Source organism: Schistocerca nitens, chromosome 9 (assembly GCF_023898315.1).
Source record: "Schistocerca nitens isolate TAMUIC-IGC-003100 chromosome 9, iqSchNite1.1, whole genome shotgun sequence".
Classification (NCBI taxonomy): Eukaryota; Metazoa; Arthropoda; class Insecta; order Orthoptera; family Acrididae; genus Schistocerca; species Schistocerca nitens.
The window spans coordinates 453,087,615-453,097,345 of NC_064622.1; the positions used below are offsets into that span (position 1 = coordinate 453,087,615).

A 9,731-nucleotide genomic window follows, 5' to 3' on the forward strand; every position below is an offset into this window, starting at 1 on the left:
GCTGACATAGCTGATACATCTGAAATGTAGCCTCCCGATGCTGTCAAAGACAGCTGCTACGAAATAAAAGTATGCCCCAGGTGAGGCTCGAACTCACAACCCCGGCATTGCTCACGGCTACTGCCTTATAAGTACCGTGCGCTAACCAATTGCGCCACTGGGGCTACAGCGAAACGCTCTCAGTTAGCCATATTCGCTTTGCTGCAAACCAGTGGTGGCTACAAAAACATATGATCGCCACCTGCGGCCATACTGCGACTTTGGCACCTAAGTACGAATGCTTCGTGCTATTCGTGTTTGATATGCTACGCTTACATGCACATCAACCGCCTCTCGTCATCGAAAAAATGCAGAAAAACGCGCGCCTTGCCTCGTGCTACCTGTCGAACAGCGAGCGCAGATGTGTGGCAAGCTCCAAGCTCTGCAGGCGCACCGCGATCACGCAGCTGGACGAGTGGTGCCTTCCTTGGGAGCTTGATGAGCCCTGGAGAACACGTTTCTTAGCGAATTGCACTTGTCTCGTAGCGAGAAATGCTGCCACTGGCCCTGTGGCGCAACGGATAACGCGTCTGACTACGGATCAGAAGATTCCAGGTTCGAATCCTGGCAGGGTCGGCATTTTGTTAGTTGCCAACGCGTAGCTGGGCAGTGGATTTCGTATGTCGCCGCATCGTGCAGTGCTTTGTTACTCCTGTGCATCTCGCAGCTGCATGTCGAGGCGATCGTGGTAAATATCGCTGCGTGCAAGCGTCAGCGTAGCGTCAGTCGAGCAAAGTCGAGACAAGTCAAGCTGAGAGCTGTAGGAGATGTTACGCAATCAAATGTAGGCGTGTGAAAGCGACGCAGACAACACTGCCCAAGTGTCCCAAGTGATGTGACGAAGAGCCAGTATACACCCACACAGCAGAGTGGCGCAGTGGAAGCGTGCTGGGCCCATAACCCAGAGGTCCGTGGATCGAAACCACGCTCTGCTAAAATTATTTCTTTTCCTGATTGTGTCGAGCACGATTATTACGCCTAGAGAGTCGGCTGGGGGCATTGATTCAGCCTCAAAAGCAAACCCCGTAATTCTGAAGTGTGAAGAATGCGAGAACTACTTCCTATGATGCATCATTTTTTAAGATTTTGCAGCAAGTTAATGGCAAAGTTAATGCTCTTCCGCCCCACACGCGCAACACTCGAGCAGGTTTGTGAGATAAAAATCGCGTCTTCCCGGCGGGGAATCGAACACCGGTCTCCCGCGTGACAGGCGGGGATACTAACCACTATACTACCGAGGACGGGATGCAGGCAGCTGTCTGTGTGGGAGACACTTGTTGCAAGTAGCTGTAAACGGTCTACACTAAGTTCGGCGACTGATAGTGCAATAATTAAAAATCTAGTGTGCCTCCCCGGCGGGGAATCGAACCCCGGTCTCCCGCGTGACAGGCGGGGATACTAACCACTATACTACCGAGGAAGACGCAACTAGCGCCTATAATGCACATTAATCTTGCTGACATAGCTGATACATCTGAAATGTAGCCTCCCGATGCTGTCAGAGACAGCTGCTACGAAATAAAAGTATGCCCCAGGTGAGGCTCGAACTCACAACCCCGGCATTGCTCACGGCTACTGCCTTATAAGTACCGTGCGCTAACCAATTGCGCCACTGGGGCTACAGCGAAACGCTCTCAGTTAGCCATATTCGCTTTGCTGCAAACCAGTGGTGGCTACAAAAACATATGATCGCCACCTGCGGCCATACTGCGACTTTGGCACCTAAGTACGAATGCTTCGTGCTATTCGTGTTTGATATGCTACGCTTACATGCACATCAACCGCCTCTCGTCATCGAAAAAATGCAGAAAAACGCGCGCCTTGCCTCGTGCTACCTGTCGAACAGCGAGCGCAGATGTGTGGCAAGCTCCAAGCTCTGCAGGCGCACCGCGACCACGCAGCTGGACGAGTGGTGCCTTCCTTGGGAGCTTGATGAGCCCTGGAGAACACGTTTCTTAGCGAATTGCACTTGTCTCGTAGCGAGAAATGCTGCCACTGGCCCTGTGGCGCAACGGATAACGCGTCTGACTACGGATCAGAAGATTCCAGGTTCGAATCCTGGCAGGGTCGGCATTTTGTTAGTTGCCAACGCGTAGCTGGGCAGTGGATTTCGTATGTCGCCGCATCGTGCAGTGCTTTGTTACTCCTGTGCATCTCGCAGCTGCATGTCGAGGCGATCGTGGTAAATATCGCTGCGTGCAAGCGTCAGCGTAGCGTCAGTCGAGCAAAGTCGAGACAAGTCAAGCTGAGAGCTGTAGGAGATGTTACGCAATCAAATGTAGGCGTGTGAAAGCGACGCAGACAACACTGCCCAAGTGTCCCAAGTGATGTGACGAAGAGCCAGTATACACCCACACAGCAGAGTGGCGCAGTGGAAGCGTGCTGGGCCCATAACCCAGAGGTCCGTGGATCGAAACCACGCTCTGCTAAAATTATTTCTTTTCCTGATTGTGTCGAGCACGATTATTACGCCTAGAGAGTCGGCTGGGGGCATTGATTCAGCCTCAAAAGCAAACCCCGTAATTCTGAAGTGTGAAGAATGCGAGAACTACTTCCTATGATGCATCATTTTTTAAGATTTTGCAGCAAGTTAATGGCAAAGTTAATGCTCTTCCGCCCCACACGCGCAACACTCGAGCAGGTTTGTGAGATAAAAATCGCGTCTCCCCGGCGGGGAATCGAACCCCGGTCTCCCGCGTGACAGGCGGGGATACTAACCACTATACTACCGAGGACGGGATGCAGGCAGCTGTCTGTGTGGGAGACACTTGTTGCAAGTAGCTGTAAACGGTCTACACTAAGTTCGGCGACTGATAGTGCAATAATTAAAAATCTAGTGTGCCTCCCCGGCGGGGAATCGAACCCCGGTCTCCCGCGTGACAGGCGGGGATACTAACCACTATACTACCGAGGAAGACGCAACTAGCGCCTATAATGCACATTAATCTTGCTGACATAGCTGATACATCTGAAATGTAGCCTCCCGATGCTGTCAGAGACAGCTGCTACGAAATAAAAGTATGCCCCAGGTGAGGCTCGAACTCACAACCCCGGCATTGCTCACGGCTACTGCCTTATAAGTACCGTGCGCTAACCAATTGCGCCACTGGGGCTACAGCGAAACGCTCTCAGTTAGCCATATTCGCTTTGCTGCAAACCAGTGGTGGCTACAAAAACATATGATCGCCACCTGCGGCCATACTGCGACTTTGGCACCTAAGTACGAATGCTTCGTGCTATTCGTGTTTGATATGCTACGCTTACATGCACATCAACCGCCTCTCGTCATCGAAAAAATGCAGAAAAACGCGCGCCTTGCCTCGTGCTACCTGTCGAACAGCGAGCGCAGATGTGTGGCAAGCTCCAAGCTCTGCAGGCGCACCGCGACCACGCAGCTGGACGAGTGGTGCCTTCCTTGGGAGCTTGATGAGCCCTGGAGAACACGTTTCTTAGCGAATTGCACTTGTCTCGTAGCGAGAAATGCTGCCACTGGCCCTGTGGCGCAACGGATAACGCGTCTGACTACGGATCAGAAGATTCCAGGTTCGAATCCTGGCAGCGTCGGCATTTTGTTAGTTGCCAACGCGTAGCTGGGCAGTGGATTTCGTATGTCGCCGCATCGTGCAGTGCTTTGTTACTCCTGTGCATCTCGCAGCTGCATGTCGAGGCGATCGTGGTAAATATCGCTGCGTGCAAGCGTCAGCGTAGCGTCAGTCGAGCAAAGTCGAGACAAGTCAAGCTGAGAGCTGTAGGAGATGTTACGCAATCAAATGTAGGCGTGTGAAAGCGACGCAGACAACACTGCCCAAGTGTCCCAAGTGATGTGACGAAGAGCCAGTATACACCCACACAGCAGAGTGGCGCAGTGGAAGCGTGCTGGGCCCATAACCCAGAGGTCCGTGGATCGAAACCACGCTCTGCTAAAATTATTTCTTTTCCTGATTGTGTCGAGCACGATTATTACGCCTAGAGAGTCGGCTGGGGGCATTGATTCAGCCTCAAAAGCAAACCCCGTAATTCTGAAGTGTGAAGAATGCGAGAACTACTTCCTATGATGCATCATTTTTTAAGATTTTGCAGCAAGTTAATGGCAAAGTTAATGCTCTTCCGCCCCACACGCGCAACACTCGAGCAGGTTTGTGAGATAAAAATCGCGTCTCCCCGGCGGGGAATCGAACCCCGGTCTCCCGCGTGACAGGCGGGGATACTAACCACTATACTACCGAGGACGGGATGCAGGCAGCTGTCTGTGTGGGAGACACTTGTTGCAAGTAGCTGTAAACGGTCTACACTAAGTTCGGCGACTGATAGTGCAATAATTAAAAATCTAGTGTGCCTCCCCGGCGGGGAATCGAACCCCGGTCTCCCGCGTGACAGGCGGGGATACTAACCACTATACTACCGAGGAAGACGCAACTAGCGCCTATAATGCACATTAATCTTGCTGACATAGCTGATACATCTGAAATGTAGCCTCCCGATGCTGTCAGAGACAGCTGCTACGAAATAAAAGTATGCCCCAGGTGAGGCTCGAACTCACAACCCCGGCATTGCTCACGGCTACTGCCTTATAAGTACCGTGCGCTAACCAATTGCGCCACTGGGGCTACAGCGAAACGCTCTCAGTTAGCCATATTCCCTTTGCTGCAAACCAGTGGTGGCTACAAAAACATATGATCGCCACCTGCGGCCATACTGCGACTTTGGCACCTAAGTACGAATGCTTCGTGCTATTCGTGTTTGATATGCTACGCTTACATGCACATCAACCGCCTCTCGTCATCGAAAAAATGCAGAAAAACGCGCGCCTTGCCTCGTGCTACCTGTCGAACAGCGAGCGCAGATGTGTGGCAAGCTCCAAGCTCTGCAGGCGCACCGCGACCACGCAGCTGGACGAGTGGTGCCTTCCTTGGGAGCTTGATGAGCCCTGGAGAACACGTTTCTTAGCGAATTGCACTTGTCTCGTAGCGAGAAATGCTGCCACTGGCCCTGTGGCGCAACGGATAACGCGTCTGACTACGGATCAGAAGATTCCAGGTTCGAATCCTGGCAGGGTCGGCATTTTGTTAGTTGCCAACGCGTAGCTGGGCAGTGGATTTCGTATGTCGCCGCATCGTGCAGTGCTTTGTTACTCCTGTGCATCTCGCAGCTGCATGTCGAGGCGATCGTGGTAAATATCGCTGCGTGCAAGCGTCAGCGTAGCGTCAGTCGAGCAAAGTCGAGACAAGTCAAGCTGAGAGCTGTAGGAGATGTTACGCAATCAAATGTAGGCGTGTGAAAGCGACGCAGACAACACTGCCCAAGTGTCCCAAGTGATGTGACGAAGAGCCAGTATACACCCACACAGCAGAGTGGCGCAGTGGAAGCGTGCTGGGCCCATAACCCAGAGGTCCGTGGATCGAAACCACGCTCTGCTAAAATTATTTCTTTTCCTGATTGTGTCGAGCACGATTATTACGCCTAGAGAGTCGGCTGGGGGCATTGATTCAGCCTCAAAAGCAAACCCCGTAATTCTGAAGTGTGAAGAATGCGAGAACTACTTCCTATGATGCATCATTTTTTAAGATTTTGCAGCAAGTTAATGGCAAAGTTAATGCTCTTCCGCCCCACACGCGCAACACTCGAGCAGGTTTGTGAGATAAAAATCGCGTCTCCCCGGCGGGGAATCGAACACCGGTCTCCCGCGTGACAGGCGGGGATACTAACCACTATACTACCGAGGACGGGATGCAGGCAGCTGTCTGTGTGGGAGACACTTGTTGCAAGTAGCTGTAAACGGTCTACACTAAGTTCGGCGACTGATAGTGCAATAATTAAAAATCTAGTGTGCCTCCCCGGCGGGGAATCGAACCCCGGTCTCCCGCGTGACAGGCGGGGATACTAACCACTATACTACCGAGGAAGACGCAACTAGCGCCTATAATGCACATTAATCTTGCTGACATAGCTGATACATCTGAAATGTAGCCTCCCGATGCTGTCAGAGACAGCTGCTACGAAATAAAAGTATGCCCCAGGTGAGGCTCGAACTCACAACCCCGGCATTGCTCACGGCTACTGCCTTATAAGTACCGTGCGCTAACCAATTGCGCCACTGGGGCTACAGCGAAACGCTCTCAGTTAGCCATATTCGCTTTGCTGCAAACCAGTGGTGGCTACAAAAACATATGATCGCCACCTGCGGCCATACTGCGACTTTGGCACCTAAGTACGAATGCTTCGTGCTATTCGTGTTTGATATGCTACGCTTACATGCACATCAACCGCCTCTCGTCATCGAAAAAATGCAGAAAAACGCGCGCCTTGCCTCGTGCTACCTGTCGAACAGCGAGCGCAGATGTGTGGCAAGCTCCAAGCTCTGCAGGCGCACCGCGACCACGCAGCTGGACGAGTGGTGCCTTCCTTGGGAGCTTGATGAGCCCTGGAGAACACGTTTCTTAGCGAATTGCACTTGTCTCGTAGCGAGAAATGCTGCCACTGGCCCTGTGGCGCAACGGATAACGCGTCTGACTACGGATCAGAAGATTCCAGGTTCGAATCCTGGCAGGGTCGGCATTTTGTTAGTTGCCAACGCGTAGCTGGGCAGTGGATTTCGTATGTCGCCGCATCGTGCAGTGCTTTGTTACTCCTGTGCATCTCGCAGCTGCATGTCGAGGCGATCGTGGTAAATATCGCTGCGTGCAAGCGTCAGCGTAGCGTCAGTCGAGCAAAGTCGAGACAAGTCAAGCTGAGAGCTGTAGGAGATGTTACGCAATCAAATGTAGGCGTGTGAAAGCGACGCAGACAACACTGCCCAAGTGTCCCAAGTGATGTGACGAAGAGCCAGTATACACCCACACAGCAGAGTGGCGCAGTGGAAGCGTGCTGGGCCCATAACCCAGAGGTCCGTGGATCGAAACCACGCTCTGCTAAAATTATTTCTTTTCCTGATTGTGTCGAGCACGATTATTACGCCTAGAGAGTCGGCTGGGGGCATTGATTCAGCCTCAAAAGCAAACCCCGTAATTCTGAAGTGTGAAGAATGCGAGAACTACTTCCTATGATGCATCATTTTTTAAGATTTTGCAGCAAGTTAATGGCAAAGTTAATGCTCTTCCGCCCCACACGCGCAACACTCGAGCAGGTTTGTGAGATAAAAATCGCGTCTTCCCGGCGGGGAATCGAACACCGGTCTCCCGCGTGACAGGCGGGGATACTAACCACTATACTACCGAGGACGGGATGCAGGCAGCTGTCTGTGTGGGAGACACTTGTTGCAAGTAGCTGTAAACGGTCTACACTAAGTTCGGCGACTGATAGTGCAATAATTAAAAATCTAGTGTGCCTCCCCGGCGGGGAATCGAACCCCGGTCTCCCGCGTGACAGGCGGGGATACTAACCACTATACTACCGAGGAAGACGCAACTAGCGCCTATAATGCACATTAATCTTGCTGACATAGCTGATACATCTGAAATGTAGCCTCCCGATGCTGTCAGAGACAGCTGCTACGAAATAAAAGTATGCCCCAGGTGAGGCTCGAACTCACAACCCCGGCATTGCTCACGGCTACTGCCTTATAAGTACCGTGCGCTAACCAATTGCGCCACTGGGGCTACAGCGAAACGCTCTCAGTTAGCCATATTCGCTTTGCTGCAAACCAGTGGTGGCTACAAAAACATATGATCGCCACCTGCGGCCATACTGCGACTTTGGCACCTAAGTACGAATGCTTCGTGCTATTCGTGTTTGATATGCTACGCTTACATGCACATCAACCGCCTCTCGTCATCGAAAAAATGCAGAAAAACGCGCGCCTTGCCTCGTGCTACCTGTCGAACAGCGAGCGCAGATGTGTGGCAAGCTCCAAGCTCTGCAGGCGCACCGCGACCACGCAGCTGGACGAGTGGTGCCTTCCTTGGGAGCTTGATGAGCCCTGGAGAACACGTTTCTTAGCGAATTGCACTTGTCTCGTAGCGAGAAATGCTGCCACTGGCCCTGTGGCGCAACGGATAACGCGTCTGACTACGGATCAGAAGATTCCAGGTTCGAATCCTGGCAGGGTCGGCATTTTGTTAGTTGCCAACGCGTAGCTGGGCAGTGGATTTCGTATGTCGCCGCATCGTGCAGTGCTTTGTTACTCCTGTGCATCTCGCAGCTGCATGTCGAGGCGATCGTGGTAAATATCGCTGCGTGCAAGCGTCAGCGTAGCGTCAGTCGAGCAAAGTCGAGACAAGTCAAGCTGAGAGCTGTAGGAGATGTTACGCAATCAAATGTAGGCGTGTGAAAGCGACGCAGACAACACTGCCCAAGTGTCCCAAGTGATGTGACGAAGAGCCAGTATACACCCACACAGCAGAGTGGCGCAGTGGAAGCGTGCTGGGCCCATAACCCAGAGGTCCGTGGATCGAAACCACGCTCTGCTAAAATTATTTCTTTTCCTGATTGTGTCGAGCACGATTATTACGCCTAGAGAGTCGGCTGGGGGCATTGATTCAGCCTCAAAAGCAAACCCCGTAATTCTGAAGTGTGAAGAATGCGAGAACTACTTCCTATGATGCATCATTTTTTAAGATTTTGCAGCAAGTTAATGGCAAAGTTAATGCTCTTCCGCCCCACACGCGCAACACTCGAGCAGGTTTGTGAGATAAAAATCGCGTCTCCCCGGCGGGGAATCGAACACCGGTCTCCCGCGTGACAGGCGGGGATACTAACCACTATACTACCGAGGACGGGATGCAGGCAGCTGTCTGTGTGGGAGACACTTGTTGCAAGTAGCTGTAAACGGTCTACACTAAGTTCGGCGACTGATAGTGCAATAATTAAAAATCTAGTGTGCCTCCCCGGCGGGGAATCGAACCCCGGTCTCCCGCGTGACAGGCGGGGATACTAACCACTATACTACCGAGGAAGACGCAACTAGCGCCTATAATGCACATTAATCTTGCTGACATAGCTGATACATCTGAAATGTAGCCTCCCGATGCTGTCAGAGACAGCTGCTACGAAATAAAAGTATGCCCCAGGTGAGGCTCGAACTCACAACCCCGGCATTGCTCACGGCTACTGCCTTATAAGTACCGTGCGCTAACCAATTGCGCCACTGGGGCTACAGCGAAACGCTCTCAGTTAGCCATATTCGCTTTGCTGCAAACCAGTGGTGGCTACAAAAACATATGATCGCCACCTGCGGCCATACTGCGACTTTGGCACCTAAGTACGAATGCTTCGTGCTATTCGTGTTTGATATGCTACGCTTACATGCACATCAACCGCCTCTCGTCATCGAAAAAATGCAGAAAAACGCGCGCCTTGCCTCGTGCTACCTGTCGAACAGCGAGCGCAGATGTGTGGCAAGCTCCAAGCTCTGCAGGCGCACCGCGACCACGCAGCTGGACGAGTGGTGCCTTCCTTGGGAGCTTGATGAGCCCTGGAGAACACGTTTCTTAGCGAATTGCACTTGTCTCGTAGCGAGAAATGCTGCCACTGGCCCTGTGGCGCAACGGATAACGCGTCTGACTACGGATCAGAAGATTCCAGGTTCGAATCCTGGCAGGGTCGGCATTTTGTTAGTTGCCAACGCGTAGCTGGGCAGTGGATTTCGTATGTCGCCGCATCGTGCAGTGCTTTGTTACTCCTGTGCATCTCGCAGCTGCATGTCGAGGCGATCGTGGTAAATATCGCTGCGTGCAAGCGTCAGCGTAGCGTCAGTC

The 9,731-nt window shown here is 52.4% G+C and overlaps 30 non-coding genes across 30 annotated transcripts; 13 read left to right on the forward strand and 17 right to left on the reverse strand.

Annotated features, from left to right (window-relative positions):
• Window positions 1-72: 72 nt before the first annotated feature.
• Window positions 73-164, reverse strand: Trnai-uau (transfer RNA isoleucine (anticodon UAU)). The gene is given in 2 exon segments: window positions 73-108; window positions 127-164. It is a non-coding gene; the product is annotated as a tRNA-Ile (tRNA).
• A 378-nt stretch (window positions 165-542) lies between these two features.
• Window positions 543-615, forward strand: Trnar-acg (transfer RNA arginine (anticodon ACG)). The gene has a single exon. It is a non-coding gene; the product is annotated as a tRNA-Arg (tRNA).
• Window positions 616-902: 287 nt separating this feature from the next.
• On the forward strand, window positions 903-974 carry Trnam-cau (transfer RNA methionine (anticodon CAU)). Its single transcript has one exon. It is a non-coding gene; the product is annotated as a tRNA-Met (tRNA).
• A 413-nt stretch (window positions 975-1,387) lies between these two features.
• Trnad-guc (transfer RNA aspartic acid (anticodon GUC)) lies at window positions 1,388-1,459 on the reverse strand. The gene has a single exon. It is a non-coding gene; the product is annotated as a tRNA-Asp (tRNA).
• A 107-nt stretch (window positions 1,460-1,566) lies between these two features.
• Trnai-uau (transfer RNA isoleucine (anticodon UAU)) lies at window positions 1,567-1,658 on the reverse strand. The gene is given in 2 exon segments: window positions 1,567-1,602; window positions 1,621-1,658. It is a non-coding gene; the product is annotated as a tRNA-Ile (tRNA).
• A 378-nt stretch (window positions 1,659-2,036) lies between these two features.
• Trnar-acg (transfer RNA arginine (anticodon ACG)) lies at window positions 2,037-2,109 on the forward strand. The gene has a single exon. It is a non-coding gene; the product is annotated as a tRNA-Arg (tRNA).
• Window positions 2,110-2,396: 287 nt separating this feature from the next.
• Trnam-cau (transfer RNA methionine (anticodon CAU)) lies at window positions 2,397-2,468 on the forward strand. Its single transcript has one exon. It is a non-coding gene; the product is annotated as a tRNA-Met (tRNA).
• Window positions 2,469-2,702: 234 nt separating this feature from the next.
• Window positions 2,703-2,774, reverse strand: Trnad-guc (transfer RNA aspartic acid (anticodon GUC)). The gene has a single exon. It is a non-coding gene; the product is annotated as a tRNA-Asp (tRNA).
• Window positions 2,775-2,881: 107 nt separating this feature from the next.
• On the reverse strand, window positions 2,882-2,953 carry Trnad-guc (transfer RNA aspartic acid (anticodon GUC)). Its single transcript has one exon. It is a non-coding gene; the product is annotated as a tRNA-Asp (tRNA).
• Window positions 2,954-3,060: 107 nt separating this feature from the next.
• Window positions 3,061-3,152, reverse strand: Trnai-uau (transfer RNA isoleucine (anticodon UAU)). The gene is given in 2 exon segments: window positions 3,061-3,096; window positions 3,115-3,152. It is a non-coding gene; the product is annotated as a tRNA-Ile (tRNA).
• A 378-nt stretch (window positions 3,153-3,530) lies between these two features.
• Trnar-acg (transfer RNA arginine (anticodon ACG)) lies at window positions 3,531-3,603 on the forward strand. Its single transcript has one exon. It is a non-coding gene; the product is annotated as a tRNA-Arg (tRNA).
• Window positions 3,604-3,890: 287 nt separating this feature from the next.
• Trnam-cau (transfer RNA methionine (anticodon CAU)) lies at window positions 3,891-3,962 on the forward strand. Its single transcript has one exon. It is a non-coding gene; the product is annotated as a tRNA-Met (tRNA).
• A 234-nt stretch (window positions 3,963-4,196) lies between these two features.
• On the reverse strand, window positions 4,197-4,268 carry Trnad-guc (transfer RNA aspartic acid (anticodon GUC)). Its single transcript has one exon. It is a non-coding gene; the product is annotated as a tRNA-Asp (tRNA).
• A 107-nt stretch (window positions 4,269-4,375) lies between these two features.
• Trnad-guc (transfer RNA aspartic acid (anticodon GUC)) lies at window positions 4,376-4,447 on the reverse strand. The gene has a single exon. It is a non-coding gene; the product is annotated as a tRNA-Asp (tRNA).
• Window positions 4,448-4,554: 107 nt separating this feature from the next.
• On the reverse strand, window positions 4,555-4,646 carry Trnai-uau (transfer RNA isoleucine (anticodon UAU)). Its single transcript is given in 2 exon segments — window positions 4,555-4,590; window positions 4,609-4,646. It is a non-coding gene; the product is annotated as a tRNA-Ile (tRNA).
• Window positions 4,647-5,024: 378 nt separating this feature from the next.
• Window positions 5,025-5,097, forward strand: Trnar-acg (transfer RNA arginine (anticodon ACG)). The gene has a single exon. It is a non-coding gene; the product is annotated as a tRNA-Arg (tRNA).
• Window positions 5,098-5,384: 287 nt separating this feature from the next.
• Window positions 5,385-5,456, forward strand: Trnam-cau (transfer RNA methionine (anticodon CAU)). The gene has a single exon. It is a non-coding gene; the product is annotated as a tRNA-Met (tRNA).
• Window positions 5,457-5,690: 234 nt separating this feature from the next.
• Trnad-guc (transfer RNA aspartic acid (anticodon GUC)) lies at window positions 5,691-5,762 on the reverse strand. Its single transcript has one exon. It is a non-coding gene; the product is annotated as a tRNA-Asp (tRNA).
• Window positions 5,763-5,869: 107 nt separating this feature from the next.
• On the reverse strand, window positions 5,870-5,941 carry Trnad-guc (transfer RNA aspartic acid (anticodon GUC)). Its single transcript has one exon. It is a non-coding gene; the product is annotated as a tRNA-Asp (tRNA).
• A 107-nt stretch (window positions 5,942-6,048) lies between these two features.
• On the reverse strand, window positions 6,049-6,140 carry Trnai-uau (transfer RNA isoleucine (anticodon UAU)). Its single transcript is given in 2 exon segments — window positions 6,049-6,084; window positions 6,103-6,140. It is a non-coding gene; the product is annotated as a tRNA-Ile (tRNA).
• A 378-nt stretch (window positions 6,141-6,518) lies between these two features.
• On the forward strand, window positions 6,519-6,591 carry Trnar-acg (transfer RNA arginine (anticodon ACG)). Its single transcript has one exon. It is a non-coding gene; the product is annotated as a tRNA-Arg (tRNA).
• Window positions 6,592-6,878: 287 nt separating this feature from the next.
• Window positions 6,879-6,950, forward strand: Trnam-cau (transfer RNA methionine (anticodon CAU)). Its single transcript has one exon. It is a non-coding gene; the product is annotated as a tRNA-Met (tRNA).
• A 413-nt stretch (window positions 6,951-7,363) lies between these two features.
• Window positions 7,364-7,435, reverse strand: Trnad-guc (transfer RNA aspartic acid (anticodon GUC)). Its single transcript has one exon. It is a non-coding gene; the product is annotated as a tRNA-Asp (tRNA).
• A 107-nt stretch (window positions 7,436-7,542) lies between these two features.
• Window positions 7,543-7,634, reverse strand: Trnai-uau (transfer RNA isoleucine (anticodon UAU)). Its single transcript is given in 2 exon segments — window positions 7,543-7,578; window positions 7,597-7,634. It is a non-coding gene; the product is annotated as a tRNA-Ile (tRNA).
• Window positions 7,635-8,012: 378 nt separating this feature from the next.
• Window positions 8,013-8,085, forward strand: Trnar-acg (transfer RNA arginine (anticodon ACG)). Its single transcript has one exon. It is a non-coding gene; the product is annotated as a tRNA-Arg (tRNA).
• A 287-nt stretch (window positions 8,086-8,372) lies between these two features.
• Trnam-cau (transfer RNA methionine (anticodon CAU)) lies at window positions 8,373-8,444 on the forward strand. The gene has a single exon. It is a non-coding gene; the product is annotated as a tRNA-Met (tRNA).
• A 234-nt stretch (window positions 8,445-8,678) lies between these two features.
• On the reverse strand, window positions 8,679-8,750 carry Trnad-guc (transfer RNA aspartic acid (anticodon GUC)). The gene has a single exon. It is a non-coding gene; the product is annotated as a tRNA-Asp (tRNA).
• Window positions 8,751-8,857: 107 nt separating this feature from the next.
• On the reverse strand, window positions 8,858-8,929 carry Trnad-guc (transfer RNA aspartic acid (anticodon GUC)). The gene has a single exon. It is a non-coding gene; the product is annotated as a tRNA-Asp (tRNA).
• A 107-nt stretch (window positions 8,930-9,036) lies between these two features.
• On the reverse strand, window positions 9,037-9,128 carry Trnai-uau (transfer RNA isoleucine (anticodon UAU)). Its single transcript is given in 2 exon segments — window positions 9,037-9,072; window positions 9,091-9,128. It is a non-coding gene; the product is annotated as a tRNA-Ile (tRNA).
• A 378-nt stretch (window positions 9,129-9,506) lies between these two features.
• Trnar-acg (transfer RNA arginine (anticodon ACG)) lies at window positions 9,507-9,579 on the forward strand. Its single transcript has one exon. It is a non-coding gene; the product is annotated as a tRNA-Arg (tRNA).
• The last annotated feature ends 152 nt before the right edge of the window (window positions 9,580-9,731 follow it).